A 15,863-nucleotide genomic window follows, 5' to 3' on the forward strand; every position below is an offset into this window, starting at 1 on the left:
CCTTGGGAAAACATTTACAAAAGGATTCAGTTGTCCTTCATTTTGTTTCACGTTTTCTTTGCATTTGTTTGGTGTATTCTTATATATCCAGCTGCAGAAGAGGGAGCAGTCAGCATCAGAGCTGATATTAGTGACAGAAAGCAAGCTGAAAGTAGTGTGTTTTGAGCAGTGTTTTCGTGGAAGAGAAAGAGGTCACTTTAAACTAGTCTTACTTCAAAGTTCTTTCCTCAAGTGTGCTACATACTACTGTACTCTTATTTTTTATGGCTATGTGTAGTCACAAGTTTAATCTTCTGTGAGATTTTGTCTTTAACATCTATATTAATGGACACTAAAGCAAACTGAAAGCTTTGTGGAAACAGAATCTTGTGGAAATGTATTTACTCTACATGTATTTCCATTAGTGAGGTCGGTATCTAACTGAAAACCAGTCACTCTAAAGCAGTGGTTCTCAACACGCGGGCCACTTGCAGCCCAATCAGCACACAGCTGCAGCCCATGTGACATCATCAGGACCATACAGGTAGTATATATGTTGTGTGGATGCAGCCCAGATAACACAGAGAGCTGCATACGCAGCCCACAATGGTAAATAGGTTGAGAATCACTGCTCTAAACATTCAGGGAAGTAGCGAATGATATTGTGTGAAAAGTGAATGAGCGTTTGGTGTATCAGACAACTGTCAAAATATTTGCTTTATTTAGTCCCATTTCCATTAAGAAGGTCATTTTATGAAACAAAAAAAAAAAAAACACTTTAAAAATGGTAATAAATCACTCCAACCTATCACACCACAGTTATATGTCACAAGCATATGATAACCATGCTACTGAAATAATGTGTGTATAAAAAGAAAGCAAAAGGAGCATTCTGATTTATTCTATTTTTTTAAAAGTGATTTAAAGCTGTACATTGGTGCAGCCAAGGAATTCATGAAACAAAGCAAAATAAATCTTGTGTGAGAGCCAAGGAAAATCTGATAAGGGATGATGAAAGGGAAAATTCAAACCCAAACCTTCAAGTAGGTTATTGACTACCCTTTAGATTTACTATCCCTAAGGAGGACACAGAGGGGAGGAAAATCCCCAGGAAAATCAATACACTAATATAGTTTCTAGTTGTTCACATTTTTACCCCCCTCAAGAATTTTTTAAATTTAGCAGGTGTACTCTGCTAGCTGAAACTCTTTTGAAGTCCAGGCCCTGCTGTCTCTATAGAATTTTTCTCAGCTTACAACCCTGAGACCTCTTTAGAAAAATTATCACATTTGGTCAATTTTATTAACAGATTATATCTTTGGAGTTGAAAAAAGCTTGTACAGCTAACTCTTTAGAAGTCAGTGGGAACTTGTGCTGCTGGATCTCAAAATATCCAGCCTGCTTTGTGATGGCCAAGCACAGATAAAGAGTTCAAGACAAGCTTTGTGTGAATAAAGGCAGCCACGGAATCAAGGAAAACTAGTTCAGTAAAAGCCTACTTACCTTTCAACTCAAAGACAGAAGCCATGTTTTCCCACATATATACTGTCCTTGAGGTCAAAGGACGAATAGCAATAATTTCCCGTACAATATCTATTTTCAATTTAAAAGACCCTCACAGAAGAATGCAGATTGGGTGAAAATATCATAAAATTATCCGACATTTTTTACCATGACTACTGTCATTAAAAACAAAACAACATTCACCCATCTACATCACTGCAGAATCCAGAGGGCCCAGAGGAAAAGGAAAGGTTGAATACATCTGCAGAGCAGGAAAAAATTTCTTTACTTTTAAGGTCCTTGGTCTATAAGATGAACATTAAACTATGTTTAACCTTTTTATACCTCACAATGTGCCTTCATCCATATTTTTCTCTCACATAAGATAAGAATATACATTTATCCCACACAGATGGGCCATTCATTTTAGGGAAAGAAAAGGACTTCTGTTCATTTTATCCATTTTTCTCTAGATCAGTGGTTCTCAAACTTATTTGATCAGGCCCCCCTTCTTTGTGTCTGTAGTTGTTTATGCCTCTCTCCCCCCCCCTCCCCGCCCCCAGTATATATACCGCCATCCAGCTCTGAAGGCAGAGTGGAGAGCAGCAGCAGCTGGCCAGGCGCCCAGCTCTGAAGTAAGGGAGGCAACGTGAAAAGTTATATTTGTCAATATCACTTTTCATAGACTTAGTGCCCCATTGCCACCCTTATTTCTGGGCTGCTGCTGCCACTCTGGGTCTGACAGCTGGAGCCCCACCACCTCCAGGTGAGGGATGGGGGTGGGGGAGGACAGCCTGAGCCCAGGCTGCCTCCCAGTGAGGGATTGAGGGGGTGGGGAGGAGAGCTGGAGCAGTGGGGCTCCAGCTGTCAGCCCCAGAATGGCAAGGCTCTGGCCATCCCCTTTATTCCTGCCTTCTGCATAAGCCCCAGACACACAGGACTGAGAGCCAGAGCTCTTTAAAAAAAAAAAAAAAAAAAAAAAAAGAGCACACAGCTTGTGCCTCCCTTAACACATTTCTGTGCCTCTCTTGGGAGGCCCACCCCATAGTCTGAGAAACGCTGCCCTAGATTAGTTTGTTGGTACGACACTCGTTTGAGTCCTTCGTCCCACATTAAAAATGAAATCCATTCATTGTTGCTAGTGCAAAGGCTGCACAATGTACATTAGTTAGAAAAAAGAACAGGAGTACGTGTGGCACCTTAGAGACTAACAAATTACTGTCATAATTTACCTATGTGTATCTTTCTAACCAATAGGTTTCAGAGTAGCAGCCAAGTTAGTCTGTATGGGCAAAAAGAACAGGAGTACTTGTGGCACCTTAGAGACTAACAAATTTATTCGAGCATAAGCTTTCGTGAGCTACAGCTCACTTCATTGGATGCATATTATCAGCAGGAGAAAAAAACTTTTGTAGTGATAATCTAGAGGAGCTTGAATTAATATGCAAACTAGATACCATTAACTTGGGTTTGAATAGAGACTGGGAGTGGCTGGGTCATTACACATATTGAATCTACTTCCCCATGTTAAGTATCCTCACACCTTCTTGTCAACTGTCTAAATGGGCCATCTTGATTATCACTACAAAAGTTTTTTTCTCCTGCTGATAATAGCTCATCTTAATTAATTAGCCTCTTACTCCACTTTTTCATTTTCTCTGTATGTATGTATATACTTACTTTTTGTTCCATTCTATGCATCCGATGAAGTGGGCTGTAGCTCACGAAAGCTTATGCTCAAATAAATTTGTTAATCTCTAAAGTGCCACAAGTCCTCCTGTTCTTTTTGCGGATACAGACTAACACGGCTGCTACTCTGAAACCTATTGGTTAGAAAGATACACATAGGTAAATTATGACAGTCACCACATTTTACTCTTTCTGGATCCTTTCACTTTATTTTCATAATATGTAAGAATCAGATACAATAGTGATGAAGGGCATATAGTTACCTAGATAGATTTTTGACTTGTACCAAAATTAGGACAGTTTAACTTCTTTAACCAATGCTATCATTTAGAATGGATGTGTGGAGCAAGTTTTCACTTATAGAACATACACCTACACATACATAAAATAGGAATCAGTTCATAGAGCAGAGGTAATTGTGAGTGCAAATGGTTACTTGCACATGCAGGTACCCATCTGTGCACCTAGATGCAGGGTGTGCACATGTAATGAGATGGTGGAACTTTGGGAAAGCTGTCTGATCTGTTATCTATGCTTTCAATTGTCTGATCAGGTTTCAAATCTTCTTAGCAATCACCCATGCATGGAAAGTGACAAATAACAACTACCAGTGTTATCAATTGTTCGTCCTTCTATTTCATAGGTTTATAAAACAAAACACAACAAAAACCCTTGTCTTAAATTACAAATAGCATTATGCTAGAAAGCAATCAGGTGAATATTGTCAGTACAGTATTTTTCTGAGTCTGGTTTGACTTGATGGTATCTCTGATAGATTGCTGTATCTGGAGATATACTGGATAGATTTGAATTTGATTTCTAAGCCTATTTATATAATCTTTATATGAATAAATTGCACTTTTGGTTTTGACCATTAATCTCCTGAATTTTGCTTGGATAACACATTCAGCCTCATTTCTCAGTGCGTAGACTGAAAACTTGTCAAGTTGAACAGAAGACTGTCATGACTATTTTCAGAGTAACAGCTGTGTTAGTCTGTATTCGCAAAAAGAAAAGGAGTACTTGTGGCACCTTAGAGATTAAATTGGTTAGTCTCTAAGGTGCCACAAGTACTCCTTTTCTTCTTGTCATGACTATACGTGCCAAACGGGGACTGGTCTTTAAAGAGAATAAAGTATTTATGTAAATTTGATTACAGGAACAGACATCATTAGGCATTAATTATTATCAGTTCTAAGCTAGTATCCAAAGAAAAGGTATTTTATTTTATTGTTCAATGAGCAGACTTCCATAATAGAAATTACTATCTTGTGGTGTAACGAGAAGCAGGAATCACTGGACTGATTCAGGTTTTACTGGTCTGGTTTCAGATGGTCTGACTAAATGCCGTACTCTATATAAAATGTAACATTTGTTAATTTAGAATAAGGCTCTAAAACCGAGAGACCCACCTTTGTCACAGCCACCTCTTTGGCAATGATGGCAGTGTACCGATACCCGTGTATGTTCTATGCTGAGAGAAAGAGATGAATGAGCTTGTTGAGTAAGAGCAAAGTCTTTACTGTTAAAAAAAAAAAAAGAAAGTAAATTTTAACGAAAGCCAGGGCTTATCTAGTAAAGTTTTTAATGATTTTTGATGATTAGCATGTTTTCACCCTCTTATTTTTATATACTAACCCTCTTTTTTTATAATCTGTCAGTTAAATCTGTCTTTATCTGGGACAGCTGGAATGGGATTATATTTTTAAGTGGGGAACAATCATTCTTCAGACAGCAGCTCTGCCACCATCTTCAATCATCTCTTTTAGCCTCCCTCAGCACCACACAAGTGTCTAATCAGAGTTTTTAGTGCAGGGATGTCCAAACTTGGCAACATAAAGGCCACACCAAGTACTTGCCAGGCATATGAGACCAACATCTAATTTGCATATTTCACTACTAAAATCCACCGAAGATGGGGGCACTGAGTACCGTGCAGTACTCTGGCTACATATAGGAGATGCTTACTTTCAAATATCTATAGTCTTCAGATGCAGCATCAAAGCTGCATTTCCAGTGCTGCATCAAACCCTGCAGACTTCTACCTTGAACAGGCATTGACCCTGCACAAAACGAACAAACTTGGCCCTTCAGACCACTGAAGGGATGAATTAAGTCACCCTCATAAACTGCACCAATGAACCTTTACCTGACTACATTTGTCCTGTATAGTATCACACTCCTCACATATACAGTGAAGGAAAATATTTAGGCTACTGGAATAACAGCTATTGCGCCTGCAAGCAGACTGTTCTGCCATCAGTGAGGAAAGTGCTTTTTAAAACAGCTATTTGATGGATGGATAGAGAGATTAAAGGTCCCAATCCTGCACACTTTTACCCACGAGAGCTGTTCTTACTCACCTGAGCAGGCTAAAGTTTGCTGTCCTAAATGAGTAACAGTTTACAGGACAAATTAAATAGGTATGTATTTCAGCATATTAAACACAAGAATTGTTACAGTCACATGTGGGATTCCCCATCTATACTGATTTTTTCCACATGTATAGTACGTAGAAGCCCCTTATGTGTCCACTTCTTACCCTCCATAGTAGCAACTGGGTCCAGGTGACAGACTTGTGCACCATATCAAATGTCTATCACTGGATAAATCCATCTCTCTTGTTGTTTTTTAAAATAATTATTTAAAATGGTTATATAGCATTACATCACTGGTAATTTCCCAGCCTGCAAAACATTCTCAAGTAGCTCACATCTACCTACCTAGCATTCTAGAGAGAAAGCTTTTCCTGAGCCCAAGTCTTCAAATGTACCAACCAACCTGTGTTTTCCATTCTCCAGCTCCCCAGGTCTAACATGCTTTGACTGTTTTCTCAGACCTTTGCACACTACCTTGCTTGTATTGCAATTATTCCCAATCTACAAACCCCAGATAAATCAATTCATTCATCATTTTCACCTGGTGCAACCCATAATGACCGTTCTACTCTTAGTCTCCCATTATTCTATTCTGCCACCCCGCATTGTAAAAGAAACCTACTCTGTAAATAATCTTATTATGGTTTTGTATAGCACCTAGCACAAGTGGGGCTCCTTTCTCATTGGAGCCTATGGGTACTATCCTGATACAAATAAAATATCAAACAAGTAATTGGCTGATCCTTTGCTTTCTCATTCTGCTTCAAGAAAGGTTTAACCTTTGGATTTTGTATTAACTACCTGAATAGTGCAAACTCCTCTCAGTTTTAGAGTCCAAATAATCCAATCTCTGTGGTAGTGCAGAAGCAAGATCCATGTAGCCAGCAGACCAAACTTCACATAACATTTTATCATGATAAGAAGCAACTATTTGAATTCAAGATGGTACCGAAGATGTATCACTCCCTACACCCTGAAGACTGTGTTTTTGTGGTTGTTTTTTTTTTGTTTTTGTTTTAATTATCAGTGGGCACCAAATGTTCGTTTCCTGAAGATCTTACAGTGTTGTCTCTCATGCCTGTCAAGAGCTCTGAGCTTTTTGTTGGTGTGCTCTTTTTACCCTTCTAAACCTTACACTCGCATCCACAATGGGTTGGGAACTAGTTAAGGGGCCATACTCTAATATGGTCCGGTCAGCCAAAGTGGAAAAAATCCAAGTAGCGTCAGAACCGTTTTTCACAACTGTTTTACATCTAAGAACACTTGATGCCTAATGCACTCTGAGAAGCCCACCGTTTGGTAACACTTATATAAATCAGATAATTCACACTGAAACACAGTTAGGACAGGGCCACAGTGGGGCCCCTCAGATTCCTGAGAAGCCATAATCTTACCAGCTAAAAACAAGTTTCTTTTCCAATCTATCAGGGCTCTCTCTCTTACACCATTTATTTCCCTAAGAAACTCTCCCTCCTCCAAGTACCCCTGATCTTTCCAAATTGATATTTGCATCAAACATTTTAATACCTTAAATCTACCTCAATTCTGAACTCAAGTTAAAGATTCAAATAAATCTTTGCCTACTATTAAAAACTCCAGCACTCCAGCTTGAGTGTATTTTTCTTTTTAAGGAAGATGTTTGAGGGTTGACTTTTTTAAAACTCATATATACTTAGTAATTAGCTATGAAGTCCAGGTTTCCTGTAGAGAGTGAAACTGCTAGGTTATTTGAAGTAACTGGATGTTGTTGGTTTTAAAACATGTCAGGTCAATTGTTCCTCCAAAAGCCCTAATTGGCCTTTCCACTGGAGCAGGGAGACAGGATGTCTGTTATATCTACTAAAAAGCTCCAACAGAAGTGAAGGTGTTCTAGTGCAAAGCAAGATCTCACTCATTGCTAGACTTAATATTAATGCCATGAGAGTCCAGAAGTCCAGGGTGGTAAATAACTCTCTTGCCAAGTGTCACAAGTTGTGCTCTTTGGCATATACATATTTTTGCCTCTTAGAAAAGGTGCTAAAACAGTCCTGATTAGGAAAGTGCAATTCGTTTCATTCTGAGGTTTTAGTTTTCTTTTCACAAATACTTAGCTATGCTGGGAGGAAAGACTGTACACTTCGCTATTCAGCCATACCCACATGACATTTGATTGTGTGCGGGGAGGGCAGACGCATGCCAACACTTCTACATTCATTTTAAACATGACAGATTGTATTATGGTTATTTATTACAGCACCAGTTTTAAGTATGAGGGGAAATGTGTTCATGAATAAAAAGCTTCTTCAAAAATCTCCTGTGTAGTTTTCTTTCCTTTCATTTTATATTAAATGATTTTTTTTATCCTAAAGACAGATATTAAAGAGGGGAAACAATCAGTCATAATCTCTCTCTCGGCTAAGACAGAGTTCCTATTCGCCATGGTCATTAGATCTAGTTATATTTAACTCATCCCCCCGGCTATGCCACCTGGGGCTTACGTTCTGCTTGCTGGGCTGCTTTGCTTGCTGTGTGAGAATCCTGACAGCAAGATGAATGAGTGCAAGCCCTCCTGCATTTGGAACTCATCTGATGTTGCAGAATATGCACTCAGCAAAGTGGAACAACATTCCCGACAGCTGCTTGGAAGACTAACCACTTGGCACATCTTCCAGTGCTCAGACTGGCTAGGCCTCTCAAAAAAGAAATCCTATAACCTATCATGTTCATCATCTTACCTCATATCTGCACTGCACATAACTGATTTTTGGAATCACTTTTACAGTTGTGGGATTGAGAGCAGTTTCCACGGTAAGGGCCAGAGGTCCTTTGGCCCTGTGCATGAGCTGAGCAGTTGGAGAAGGTGAGGATCCTCCCCATTTTTTTGCCCCATACAAAAAGAGCAGACAATCCAATTGGTGTGCATAGATTGTTCTCTGCTAGTTTCCCCAAAGAGGATAGGAAAGACTGGGTTAAGGCAATAGCTCTATCTCCTTTACTTACTAGCCGTTATAGCTGCCTTGGCACTGGAGGGAGACCATGATGCACCCACTGCAAGGATGGCAGATGCCACTCTGGTACGGGCTCCTGAGAAGAATCCAGGAGTTATTCTGAGTAAGTCCTGGGAATTCCTGGGGTCTCCTGCTGAAGTTTGACCCTGTGCAAAAGCCAGAAGCTAGCCCTAAACTGTTAATGTACCATCTCTGCTACCCTTGTAAAAAACGGCATGTTGTCAATACTTGGGATTAGTCACACACACACACACACACACACAAAAATCAGTAAAAAAACTGTTGCACATTTTTTTCAATGTTTTGAAAATAAGCAGTTAATTAAAAAAAATCCAACCAGCTCTACATCTGATCTAAATAACTCTCAAACCATAAAAGAGCAGGAGGATTTAGCACAGCACACAAGATTTCAGCAGAGCTGAACAGGTATAACTTGGCCTGTTGTATTTCCTAGTCAGAAATAAGTCAGTTAAACTGGTTGAATCCTGTAATTTTAGCAGATATTTACTCCTCATTTAAGGCCAAGTCCATATATGCATCACACAACCAAAGTATGAGGGAAATCAGGTCCACTAGGCAGATGAGCTGGTGAGAAGAGAGGAATCTTGCCCTCAGGCTATGGAGCAGCTGCAGAGCTCCTTCACAGCAGCTGAGCTCCTTACACTCCTCTACTACAGTGACAAAATGGAGGAGTGATATGGCACCACAGCCCCTGAGTCCACTGTATTCCTTTCCATCCCTCTCACCCAGCTCTGAGTATTCCATCCACTCCAACTCTTCCACAGAGAAATAACACTGATTCCACTGCTAGGAAACACTCTGTGGCCATGGACATGGGGGCAGGATTTGCCTTTTAGTGTTAATCTCAGCTATTATGGCAGCCTATGTTATGTCCAGTAGAGAAGTCTCTCAGAAGTTCTGGACTGGACAGAATAAGGTTCATGGCCTATAAAAATCTTTGACTCTTTTGGGGCATATGTATGGATTGGACACTGACTACTCTACCAGAAAGTCAAATATAGAAACATTACCCAAAGCAAGAGCCACAAAAAATCAAAAAGCAATATATAGTACAAACTTTCCTGCCTGTAGAGTGAGCAAGGAACTGCCAAAGTATTTCAGTCCTTTTTTCTCCCAATCAAAAGAGCATAATCTGGCCCAGTGCATTTGTTATCCTGCTCTGCTTCTTCCTTCACAACGCAAACATCAGGACCAGAAATGTGACTTTTTTTATTTTGTCAGGCCTAAATTCTCTGCTCCCCACTGCCACCCCAAGTGGAGAAACTCAGGTCTCCTCAGGGAGGATGCAGTGAGTACTGTCTGGCTATTACATTCTGTTCAAGTTTTAACCACTGTGGGCTTTGAGAACTCTGCCTATGTTTAGGGGGTCCAGTTATCATAGCACATAGACTCTAGAAGCCCTGTAAAATCCCAGGGTCCACAAGGAAATCAAGGTCCAACCCTGAGGATTCTAGATCATTTCTAAATACAGCTCAGTTAACATTCTCTCTCCACTGTTAAAATAGTTCATGAAACAACCATGCCATTTATGGACCCTGCCACACCTGCATCCTGCACAATGGGGTAAGTAACAGGTACAGCATTAACTGTTGCCAGCTTTCTCGGGTGATTTTGATGGGTATGTAGAGGAGTTTGCTGAATAAGGCAGCATCTCCACCACTCTGTGCCTCAAATCCACGATTGTTATGCTGAAGAGCTTCTGTGGATGGCACCTTTCCGATGGTTCAGGAGCTATTCCACCCCTACCCCCTCACACTTTTGCTCCCTTCTCTGCATGATGGAGCATCTGGACCTTCCATTTGTATCAGTCAGCTTCCTTTAAGTAGAATAACTAGTCCCAAAGAATTTGTACTATGCTATTTCATCTCTTCAAGCTGGTCTAAAAAAAGATGAGGAAGCGGAGATAAATTTTCACTATTTTCACAGTGGTATATTGTAAATGCACATTGAATTTACTTGATCTTAATCTTTAAAAAAAGAAAGTGCTAAAGATAGATTCTCCGATTATAGTGGCAGACCTATAAACGAAGCTCTGCATTGTCTGTATTGCTCCGTCAGCTTGGAGCTGAAGTGAGTCATGTAAGCATCTGGATTTGGCATCTACTGATGTTTTCACTGTATTGACATGAGAGGAGGATTATCCAGTGTCCTACGGGGAGAACATCAAAAACCATCTGAGGCCATCGTTATTTAAAGGTCTCTGGCCTTTGGCCAAAACTTTTGCTTTCAGGCTTCAAAGAGAACTGGAATAATAATACACTTGTGCTTTCTTTTTATTATTTTAGAGCACCAAATGGTGAGTAATCTTCTTAATTAAACACATGGCGGAGGCTAGGGACTGGATATGAATCCCTAGGAGTAGGTGTTTCATCAGTTATTATGGTAATGACGGGCATTTAAAATTGAACAGGAAATTGATGTGCCAGGTGACTGAAGATTATTCTAGTGAAATACGTTTCATCGACCTGTACAGGAGATTGTCTGGCACAGAAATTGCACTTTGCTACACTCAACTTTATGCTGCATTCTTTATTTATACAAAATAAAGAGAGAAATAAAATCAACCACATTCGGTAAGAAGGATGGAGTTTTTATTTTTCCTGAAGGGAACATACCTTATAAGACAAACAGCAATGGCTTTTGGAACAAAAAGTACTGCACATCAAATCAGATGCCAGTTTTCTATATTTCAGCTTGGATCCACTGATTCAGAAGAAAAGAGATGGCATCCCAAGAGAATGCTCTCCATACCCCAGACAAGAACAGACCTTTTGGGGTAAAGCTATAGAGTGAGAAAGAGTCACATCTGTAGAGTCATTCTTATTCTTGTCCAATGAACACTGGGTTCAAGTCCCTGCTCCAAATCAGGCAGAGCAGGTAGTCAAACCAGGATCTCCTATGTCACAAGTTCTAACTACTGGCCTACTGGGTACAGCAGACTGGACACATACTCCTGCCCTCCATGCTGTCTGTTTTATGTGGCACAATCCAGTAGGCATGCTTTGAACATGATGAGATTGGGATCTGTGGGCAGCACAGATGGTGGAATGCCTAGTTTGTGAGTCCTGCTGCAGGTTGGCTTTAAGCTAGGTGCTAAGCAACTTGGTGGTGTCAGGACATAGGTAGTTTTGTGCCTGCCCACTGGTGGAAATGTAGGCACAAAACTAACATACAGAGTTAGGTAGCTGCTGAGTGAAGGTTTGGTGGATCTCAGTGGCCCCTAAACATTGGTCATAGGTGCCCAAAGTGGCAGTTTGACAGTGTGGATTTAGCCCTAAAACTGTTTCTCTTCTCTGACCATTGGCCTGAAAGAGGCCTCATGTTTTTGAGCTCTCAGAAGGGCTGATGTTGGGAAGCTGCTTAGATGGCTGAATGGTTTTGTGTGACTGTTTTGGGGGCCGGGGTGTAATGAGCCATAGTTTATTTGATTTCAGATAGAGGAACTTCTTTGTTCCGAATTACTGAGTTATCTGTGTAACAGTAGTCCCTTGAGGCTCCAGTTAGATCAGGGTGGGGCACTATGCAAACATAGTCAGACAGGATGGGACCTACAAAGGGACTTAGGCATTGCAACAGTGTCATGGTGCCTAACTTCTAGGAACCTAGAAAATCACAGGAAAATGCTGTGATCCACAAAGCGGAATTAAGCACCTACGTTCATATACAATGAATGGGGGGAGGGAGATAGATGCCTTTAGAATTCCATCCACAAAAGCCAGCATGCTTAGTGGGGAGCAGCCTAAATTAGCCAATAGGCGATGCTGACCAGACAGCTGGGTACTAAGCACTTCCCCTATCACAGAGATTGGGGTCCTAAATCAGGGCTGCGGGGAGGCACCTAGTTCTGCTTAGAGACCCATGGGTTATTCTAATGTGGCTCTTCCTCAGTCTCTCCTGTTGAAGCTTTTGCACTGTGGCTAAACAACAAGAGTGGTTGGAGCAGGGGGGACTGGACCCTGGCTCTCCCACCTACCAGGTGGATGCCCTAACCACTGGGCCATAGCCATTCCTTCTCTTTCTGGCCCTAAAAATGGGATCTAGGCACCTAAACCCAGATTTAGGCACCTAAGTAGTTTTATGACTTCCACTTTGGGAGTCTAAATACCTTTGTGGATCTGAGCCACAGTCCCTGTCACAAAGAGCTAACAAAATTCATAGGTGTGGAGAGATTAAAAGACTTGCTCCAGGTCAAAGAGCAGGTCAGTGGAAGAGCTGTGCACAACACTGGAATTCACAGTGGTTACTTAAACAACAAGGAGTCCGGTGGCACCTTAAAGACTAACAGATTTATTTGGGCATAAGCTTTCATGGGCTAGAACCCACTTCATCAGCTAAATCCACACTGTCAAACTGCCAGTTTGGGCACCTATGACCAATGTTTAGGGGCCACTGAGATCCACTAAACCCTCACTCAGCAGCTACCTAACTCTGTATGTTAGTTTTGTGCCTACATTTCCACCAGTGGGCAGGCACAAAACTACCTATGTCCTGACACCACCAAGTTGCTTAGCACCTAGCTTAAAGCCAACCTGCAGCAGGACTCACAAACTAGGCATTCCCCCGTCTGTGCTGCCCACAGATCCCAATCTCATCATGTTCAGAGCATGCCTACCAGATTGCACCACATAAAACAGACAGCGTGGAGGGCAGGAGTATGTGTCCAGTCTGCTGTACTCAGTAGGCCAGTAGTTATAGCTTGTGACATAGGAGAGCCTGGTTTGACTACCTGCTCTGCCTGATTTGGAGCAGGGACTTGAACCCAGTGTTCATTGGACAAGAGTAAGAATGAGTCTATCAATGAGTGGTTAGGGCACTTGCATGGGAGGTAGGAGACAGGTTCCACTCCCTGCTCCAATGAATCATTAATAAATACAAAGTGGAGCACCTTCAGCAGGAGAGGATTGAGAAAGACCCACCCCTGAATATCCTATTGCCCTAACCACAGGCTAAGGACTGGCTTGGCTTTCATGCCTAACTTCAGGAGTGGGCTCATGGTTGTGAGTCCTGAGCAGAGGCAGGCACCTCCCTTTGGTCTAGCATTAGGTACCTAACTATCCTCTCCTTGGTATTTCCTACTGGCTTGCTTAGGCAGCTTCCCCATTCATACTACTGGTTTCTGAGAATCCCATTCTTAGGCACCAACTCTCCCCATGCATTGTACAGGGAGCACGCGTACCTAACTCATTGCTATGAATTCCGCTGGGTGGTAGGGTGCCTAAGAGGTAGGCATAGTAATTCCTAAGTCCCTTTTGAGGATCTAGCTCAGTCCTCCAGGGAGGGAGGGAGAATGATTTGGGGCTGTGAATACAGGAGCATTATACAATGGTGGGGGGGTGGGGGCAGGGGCTACTTATTCCTTAAGCTACTCAAAGGGATAATCACCTTCAACCCACAACTAAAACCTCTCCAATGCATCATCAAGGATCTGCAACCTATCCTGAAGGACAACCCATCACTCTCACAGATCTTGGGAGACAGGCCAGTCCTTGCTTACAGACAGCCCCCCAACCTGAAGCAAATACTCACCAGCAACCACACACCACACAACAGAACCACTAACCCAGGAACCTATCCTTGCAACAAAGCCCGTTGCCAACTGTGTCCACATATCTATTCAGGGGACACCTGAATTAAGCTACTTAAAGGGATAATACTCAATTCCTATACACTATACTGCTGAAAAGCATACTAGATACATGTATCACACACACACACAGCCAGTGATGCCCTACATGGCCGGAGTCAGGGGCAAGAAACCCACACGACTGCCTGGGGTGCCAGGCTTGGGGGGTGCTGGGCTCAGGGTGCTGTTTTTGTTGTTAGTGACAAAAGGGAAAATAGAGTGTTTGAAGTAAAATGTTTCAAGTATCGAGTATGTGCATTCATTTTTCACTAACCTCCTAGAATGTTCTGGACCTTTGTAGGATCTCACTGAACCTTCCAGAATTTCTGAGAACTACATTTTCCTTGAATCTCCCAGCAGGTTGTCAACTATGCCCTCGCATGTATATAAAGAGCAGAGCATCACCAGTCAGTCAGTGAGATATAAGAACAAAGTGAAGTGAGAGCCCAGCTGAGATATTGTGAACCTTGTTTTATTGTGTAATTGTGAAAGTGTACTTGTGTTCTAAGACTTGAAGAGCGTAAGTAGCAACTAACAAAGGACATATTTAATGAGACACCAGAGATATCTATCAAATCCCTATCTATGCAACAATATAAAAGAAATACTGTTACTTCTTTTGCCATGCTTAACGCCTAATGTTTGATGACTTTCTAAGACTGCGGAATATAGACTTTTGCTCTTAAAATTAAGAAGTTTCTATAAGCTTTGAGGAAATAATTTTTTTTTATTTCCTTATATATGGCATAAATAAATACAGATTTACAGATCCTAGCATGCAAATTTATCATCTTATATGACAGCGATAAATCATGCATCAGAGTCATGGGCTGCAAATGCAAGAAAATATAAGGTATTCAAAAGTTTAACAAATGGAGGGAGGGAAGCCGAAGACGCCCCTTGCCTGGGGCACCATTTGGCCTAGGGCTGGCCCTGGTGCCTACTATCAGGGATACGCCTTTTTCAATAGCATATTGTTGCTCAACAGGAATGTTATCACATTTTGCAGTCAAAAGGGTTAAAAACTACTTAGGATTAGGTACTGAAGAGGAACAGTTCTGCATTTGCTGGGAGGGGGAGTAAACTGCCAACAAAGCCCTTTTCCTTCTCTAACATCTATGATGCTTCTGATATTTAAAATGCCTTAAACATAAAAACTGGATTGTTCAACAGCAAAATGTTAATAGATACTGTGAAGTATGAAAGAAGTACATCTTCAATATTATGTTCTGTCAGCAGGGAAAGTAATATATAGAGACAACTCCTGGAGATGTTATATATATATATATATAACAATTGAAATTTGCTTTAAAGGAAACCTTCAAACATTTTACACACAACAGAAAATATTTTCCTGAAAAATAATCTGTGAAGATTAGAAAGGGATTAGCCAGGCATTTTATAATTACAGAAATTGAAAACTAGCTATCACACTGATTATGCATAGTTGCAACACAGATACTTTTATTTTAAAAGACTGCTATTAGAAAAAGAAAGACAATGAGGAGTAGATAATAAGTGACAGGACTATTAAAACTTCTTGATGTAAGAATTATGGTCACATCTGAATGTATTTTAAAAGGTGTTTTCTTGTAAAAAGAGTGTTGACAAGAAGCATGGGGGAAAGAAAATTGAACACTATTACAAAAAAATACAGAAAATAGGCTTACATAGAAAAGAGAC

The sequence above is a fragment of the Chelonia mydas genome, chromosome 5, assembly GCF_015237465.2.
Source record: "Chelonia mydas isolate rCheMyd1 chromosome 5, rCheMyd1.pri.v2, whole genome shotgun sequence".
NCBI classification, from domain to species: domain Eukaryota; kingdom Metazoa; phylum Chordata; order Testudines; family Cheloniidae; genus Chelonia; species Chelonia mydas.